Genomic DNA, 7,097 nt, shown 5'->3' on the forward strand with positions numbered 1-7,097 from the left:
ATGATTCTCTGGAGTATGCGTGATTGCGTGTGTTTGTATTTATGTCTGTGCGTACTTCACATACTTTTGAAAATGACAATAGTATCTGTTAACTTCAATATTTTAATTTGTAACCTATTACAAGGCCTTTTCTTCTGGGTTTCTCTCATGAGGTGGTAAGTGGATCAGGGAAGCTTTGATTAATACATTTAATGCATAGCAACTGTATTTGATTATGTCAGATAACAAAAGAAACTTTCCTAAAGGTATTTGGTAAATGTCCTGTATTGGAAAAGCTCCACTATAAGAATTTTGTAATTTAATTGCACTCGCTACTCTATTCCATATGTGCTTTATTATTCTCTCAAGAAGTTCAGTGCCAGACATGAATTCTCTCCGAAAGGCTAACCAGTAAGGAAAATAAAAGTGACAAACAAAGCCACTGAAGCATTAAACAATCAGAAGACTTTTAGAGTCTTTTTTTCTTTTAGTGCGATTTGTAAATGACTTCAGATTATTCCATATCCAGCTTTCTCTGGGGTTTTTGTCTTCCTTGCACAATCACTGTTACAGTATTCTGTTTACAATATTCTTTTATACATCCAAGATGACCTTGACTAATACAAAAAAAAAAAAGTCTTTTAATAGATTTTTGTTATTGGAGGAGAAAGTTACCAGGGATGGAATTAGACCATAATTAGTATAGAGTATATATTTTGTAGGTGATTTGGTATGTAAAATATGTGTCTCATATTTTATAATTTACTGCTTAACAATAAAATTGATTTTATTGTTATAAAAAGGGGGCACATTTAAATCATATTTTCTCTGCTCCATTTACTTATTTGGCCACTCAGAAGGAGAATCAGACGGTAAATTGCCACAGAGCTTCTCTATTGTGACCTGGAGTGGCATAAGCAATTGACCCTCTTAAATATAAGAGACACAGCGGCATATTTTGTGAGTTCTTTCTTCCTTGTATTATTGGTTCAGCATTTCTCTGCAAAGTTCAATGAGGTTCATTAGCTTATCTGAAGAGAATGGGACCAGTACTTTTGAGACAGCTTCTCCCTGTGACTTTTCTAATTAAATCCCTTCCATCAGATGAAGAGTTGCCCTTTTTACTTGACAAACATTTGTTCTAATTTGGCCTTGCTTGATTTTTCAGTGCTTTTACGTCCTTCTCCCCCTCTCTATACCCACTAGCATCTGTTAGTCAGAAGATCGCTCTGGCTGACATTTACCCTGAATGTGCTTGCTTATTAAAATATTTCAACGTTAGACAAGCTTATCAGATGAAAAATACAATATAGTTCCAGAGCATTTGTGGAGCTCACCGTAAAGAAAGGTTTTGTAGTACTGATGCATCTTTCTTATCTTTTATGAGATAAGATTGAAGATATTCACTCAGACATAGAAAGTTGATGGGAAACAGAGATCTGTGTTTTGTAGGAGAAATTAAAACCTCTCTTTTAATTTATTCTTAAGTGTAAGAATTACATGTTGCCTAGGAAAACATGGAGTTGACTGAATATTAGAAGGAAAATAACATAAAGCACTACGGCCAGTCTTATTTGAAAGTAAAAGTAAATGGTCAGTGATGGCAGCTGTCTGACTTCAGAATGCAGCCATAGCAGGACTTGACAACTTGAAAAACATTTAAATTCCAAGCATTTTTTCGCAGGCCTTGCAAACACCAGCAGAAACTCTCAGATTGGTGACTAATCATTTAAGAAGACTCTTTTTAGACAAAATGATGATATGTAAGGTTAAGTGCTTACCTAGGAGTAGGTGAACAGTTGAGGCTTTAAATGTTCACCCTGGACTTCAGAAAGGCATACTCTGTCAGTGACAAGCCTTGCTACATTCAGTTTATTCTCCTATTTTCTTTAACGCTCTCCAGTGCTATTAGCTTGCCAGCCATGTAGTCTGTAAGTAATAGGTTGCAATAGCAGCTGAAATTGACAAGTGCTTAGCCCAGAGCATGGATTGAATGTAATTCATAGGGTTCCCGAGTTAATTTCCAATACCTATTTCATCAAGGCAGACTGATAGATGGCTGCCAGCATCTTTTGGCTTTATCTGTAAATCCCTATGTCTTTTACTACCATCATTTTGTTTTTTTATACATTCTATCCCTTGCATTTGCTCCTCCCCATTTCCATAACTTCAAATGGAGCTTCTCTCTAGACACACGAGTCATTTAGGTTAGAGGCCCTTGCAGCTAAATGCGAGACCTTCAAATGTTATTGAAGTATATTTTTCCATGTGGCCCTGTTTAAAGTGATGTTTCTTTAGGGATTGCAGGGTGAAATATGAAGTTATCTGGGAGAGTAAATCTGAGATGTTGGACAGATGGTGAAGCGTCAGTGCTCCACACAAATGCATTTCATTTTTATACAGGGGATGCTCTCAATCAATTTTGGCTTGAGAAAGCAGTTGCTTGTATTGCACCGGTGACTTTCTTTTTTTTCTTTAACGGATCAATAGCGATGCTTACAATTCTCTAGTAGATTTTAAATAAATTTATTAATTAAATAAATGTGAGGGAAAAATGTAAAATTCGAAATGGAAAAATTTCTTAAAGATTATGAGTCGATCGAAAGTGGAACAAAAGTTACCGCTAAAAGATCAAAATGGAATGACTTTTGGTCAAAAAAAAAAAGTATTTTACTCTATAGGAGAGGAAGCTTTATTTCTCACCAAAATGTGCTTTGGGAACAATATATCTTTACCAAAGTTCTTATTTAAACTTTGCGAAATGACTTTTCCCATCGGAGGTCCAAAGCTTCCATTTTTACTGCATACATTTAACAGCCTTCTAAATCACCCATCTCAATCCTCCTCTCTTTCCTTGAGTCTACTCCAGCTGCCACTGACCTCAAATCACTCTTATATCGTCTGGCATTTGGAAAGAACATTTGGAATATTAGATATTTTATCTATTGTGAAACTACCATTTAAAATTTTTCAAATGAGAATCTAGCAATATTTTGCTGTGCATTATTCATTCATGGACAATGTCCCAGATAATGTCTTCTATGCTATAGTTATGAATTATCATTTAAATATTTGATACACTGAAATCCTCACTCAATATAAAGTATAATCAAACTTGGAAAAACATCTCAAAGAAAGGTAAACTAAAACACTTGAATTTTTTAACGGTATTCTCATATCTTCAAATTTATGAACTTTCCAGAAGTATGTGGAAATTGTCCCATAGTGCCGTTTCTATATTTAAAGAGTAAGTGACCCTTTACGACTGGTTACTCACGACTGCTAAAACGCTAATGAAATTTATCCTCAAGGCGAACATTGTTTTGGTGATAGTATTGAGTAATAGAGTGGAGATAGTTTAATGATACAGGTACTAGAGCAAGGGATGACAATTTTTTTTTCACAAAAGACCAGATAGTAAATATTTTCAGCTTTGTGGGCCATACGGTCTGTGTTGCAGCTACTCAACTCTCTGCTTATGGTACAAAAGCAACTGTAAACAGTTAAGTAAGCAAGGAGTCATGGGTGTGTTCTAATAAAACTTTATAAAAACCAGTAGAGGAATTCATACTAGTGTCTAAATGTTTGTGTTCTCTCAAAAATTCATGTTGCAATCCTAATACCCAATGTGATGGTATTAGGAGGTGGGGTCTATGGAGGTGCTTAGACACCAGGGTGGAGCCTTTACGTGGGGATTAGTGTTCTATAAAAGAGACACCACAGAGCTCCCTAGCCCTGGGAGGACACAGTGAGAGGTCACCTGGAAGAGGTCCTACACCAGAATGCCACCAAGCTGTGCTCTGATCTTGGACTTCTCTGCCTCCATACCCATGAGAAATAATTTTGTGTTGATTATAAGCCTATGGTACTTTGTGATGGCAGCCCAACAGCCTAAGGTCATGGGTTTGCTACTCCTTGTTCTTGAGGACAGGTTTAGAGTTACACAGACCTGGATTTGAATCCTAACTCTGCCATGTACGAATTGTTTGACACAGAGGCAATTATTTAACACCTCTGCATATAGGCTTCTTCTTCTGTAATATGAAAATGAGAATAACACCCAGTGCATAGGGTTTTTAAAGAAGACAGTTTCTTGATATCTGTAATATACTGTTAGTGCTTAATAAATACAAGGTATCGATACTGAAAGATAGCATAGTGGTGGTTATCTACTCCAGGGACATTGAAGGGTCTATAGAAGGAGGACTTGATCAGACTATTGCATGCACAGGGAACCATTTAGGTTTGCTAAGGACAGTCCTGGGAGGTAAGCCCAAAGATCTTCACAAGATTCAGCAGCCATTATTTAATGTTTTTAGAATTTTTTCCTGCATGACAGTGGGACCAAAATTGATGTAGAAAGAAAATAGTAAAATTACACTCATTCAGAGTAATTGAGGTGGAACCCCTTCTGGATCATTGAAAAGTTTGAATTATATGATGCTTTTTATAGAAAGCAGTTTTGTTGTTTTCAAGTACATACAGTAATTGGCAAAACAACCATGAAAGTATTGCCAAGTAGACTTCCTGCTGGCATGTTTAAGTGAAAAGCTGAGACGCATTTAAAATTAGCATAGTATTATGTGTATATGAAAATGGCCCAAATAAAGTTCTTGAAAACAGTTTGCTTTCTTAGGTAGGTTAGATATTCTCCTTAATTCATTATATATTAAAAAAATATAAACAAAACCAGGCAGTTTTCAGTCATTGTGCTTCCTCGATGGTATTTTTTTTTCTCTAGTTCTGCACATTTAACTTTCTTTGATTTAAAATAATGGTTAGACCATGTCCTTGGAACCTCAGTATTTCTCCCACCCTTCTTGCCTCTTTGGCACCTGGAATTCCCTTCCATAGTTTAAAATAAATTGAAATACCCAGCCATTTTGAATGAAGAACAAATTCTTTCTCTAATGTGAGCGTTTATAATAAAAATCAGTTGTATGTAGGGCATTAAGTATTTAACCAAGTGTACATTTAAAACATTATGTGAATCCTGATAGAGGCATTCGTGCCACTCCTTTATTTTCTAATCCCTTTCTATGGGCATTAAATTTTAGGGTAATTATTCTATGTAAAAATGATACTTCTTTTGGCCCAGATTAGATGCTTGATTGTTTTCTTTAAGTCTCTTCAAAGTTTTAATTAAATGGAGGCCTCCATTGATTCCACATTTATTTATTTAGTCGATAAAATATTGCCGAGTCACTATTTGCACGACTATTGCCCCAAGTACTAAGAATACAGGAATGGACATACCATTTTATTCTCAGTGGGGTTTTCCTCAAAGACATTAGCTGTATCACTGTGAGCCCTCTCTAGCTGTGTTAGCTTGATGTTCGAAATAGTCTTCTCAATAGCCTCTGCTCAGTAGTCCCTGCCTTAGTTATCCCTAATTTGCTTCCTGTGTCCCAGCACAATGAGATCTCTGCCTTCACTAGTTATGGGAGATAATGAAACTATTTTTCTAGTAGCCACTAACCACAGAAAATAAGCCAGTTTCTTTTGAACTGAGACTCTGTAATCTTCAACCATTATTTTTCTCCATTTTTGAGCTTCCTTTTCAATTTACTCATGTTGAGTTCATAGTTTTTTTTTCTCTCTTTTGTCTTTGTGTTTAAGAATACTCCTATTGTACTTTTTTTTGTTTTGTTTTTTAATCTGACTTTAGACCATATTGTCTTGCATTTAGTTCTGAACTTCTCTTTCATAGAGGCTACATTCCACTTAATGTCTGCCTCCTGAAGTAAGCTTTTGTTGTTGTTTTTGTTGTTGTTTTAATTCAGCTGAGAGATGCTAACACTGTATTTGTATTTCTGAGTTGCTATATCATCTTCATAACTCAAATACACATTTATAGATTAATATAGCCATTGGTAGAAGTTGCTTCCTAGATAGTTGTTTTAGTGGCCATTTGCTCAGTTCAGAATCTAAGTTGTGATGAATACAAATATTAATTCAAACTAGCTTAATCGAGAAAGAGAAATTTTATTGATTCACATGAATAAAAGTAGTCCAGGTGAAATAGTGGCAATCTGTATCAAAGTTTCAAACATCAGGTACAGATGTCTTCATTGATCAAATAATGTGTTTGGGACTCAGTTTCTCTGTGTTTCTCCTTGGCTTGGCTTTCCTACCTGTGCTTTCATTCTCATGCTGCACATAGTGATGGGATGGATGCAGGTATTCCCATTTTATTCCCTCTTATTTCAAGTTTAGAGGAAGAGAACAAACACCTCTTCAAGATACTCCAACAAAAGCTCTGGAAATAGCAATAACTGGGCCTCATGGGACCATTTTTAAACTGATCTCTGTGGCCAGAATAAAGAAATACACGGACTGACCTTAAGCCTAGGCTACCTTTCATCCAAACACACAAGCTGAGACCTGGTGATAGGTGTTGTCAAACAAAGATATGAGCTCTTAGTAGAAATGGGATGGGTGAATGGTTGCTGACCATTAGCCCCCAAACAGTAAATATCCACTAGAAGAAAACTGACTTTAAATTCAGAAATTATTGTGTCCTCGTCACCAAGCATAATAACTGAGTAACTTTAGTAAATCACTTAGCCTCTATAAATGTTAATATTTTTTTCTATTTGAAATCTGATTAAAGATATTTGCATGATAACATTGCTTTAGGTAATACATACAATAACATACATGAGAATACTATGCCCTAATAGACATTTATTAGTAGTAGTAATAGTACTATTTGTGTTAAGATAATTGAAAGGATTAATTTTTAGAAATGGGGAGAGGACCCAAGTAGCAATATTTCACTGGAAGAGCAGGTGAGAGGCAGAACAGTATTTGGAAATTCGACACTTAAACAAATGGGAAGGATCCAAAGGAAGAGTTTTAGTTTGGAGGACATTGACACCGTAGTATGGAGAAAGGTGTTAGGTAAAATCAGAACAAAATTAAAAAGAAAGAATAAGGGAAGGTCATTTGTTAACACTTTTGGTACTTTTGTTATTGTTTTCAGAAAAACATCATTACGAATTTTTGCAAAAAAAGTATTGTACTACACAAATCTCCTAATTCATCTTTTAAGATTTCATTTGAGTGTTTGCTCTTCTCTACTGGTTTCTGTCATATGTGCAGATAGAATTTCTTTG

The sequence above is a fragment of the Pteropus medius genome, unplaced genomic scaffold (genome assembly GCF_902729225.1).
Source record: "Pteropus medius unplaced genomic scaffold, Ma_sr-lr_union100, whole genome shotgun sequence".
Taxonomy (NCBI): Eukaryota; Metazoa; Chordata; class Mammalia; order Chiroptera; family Pteropodidae; genus Pteropus; species Pteropus medius.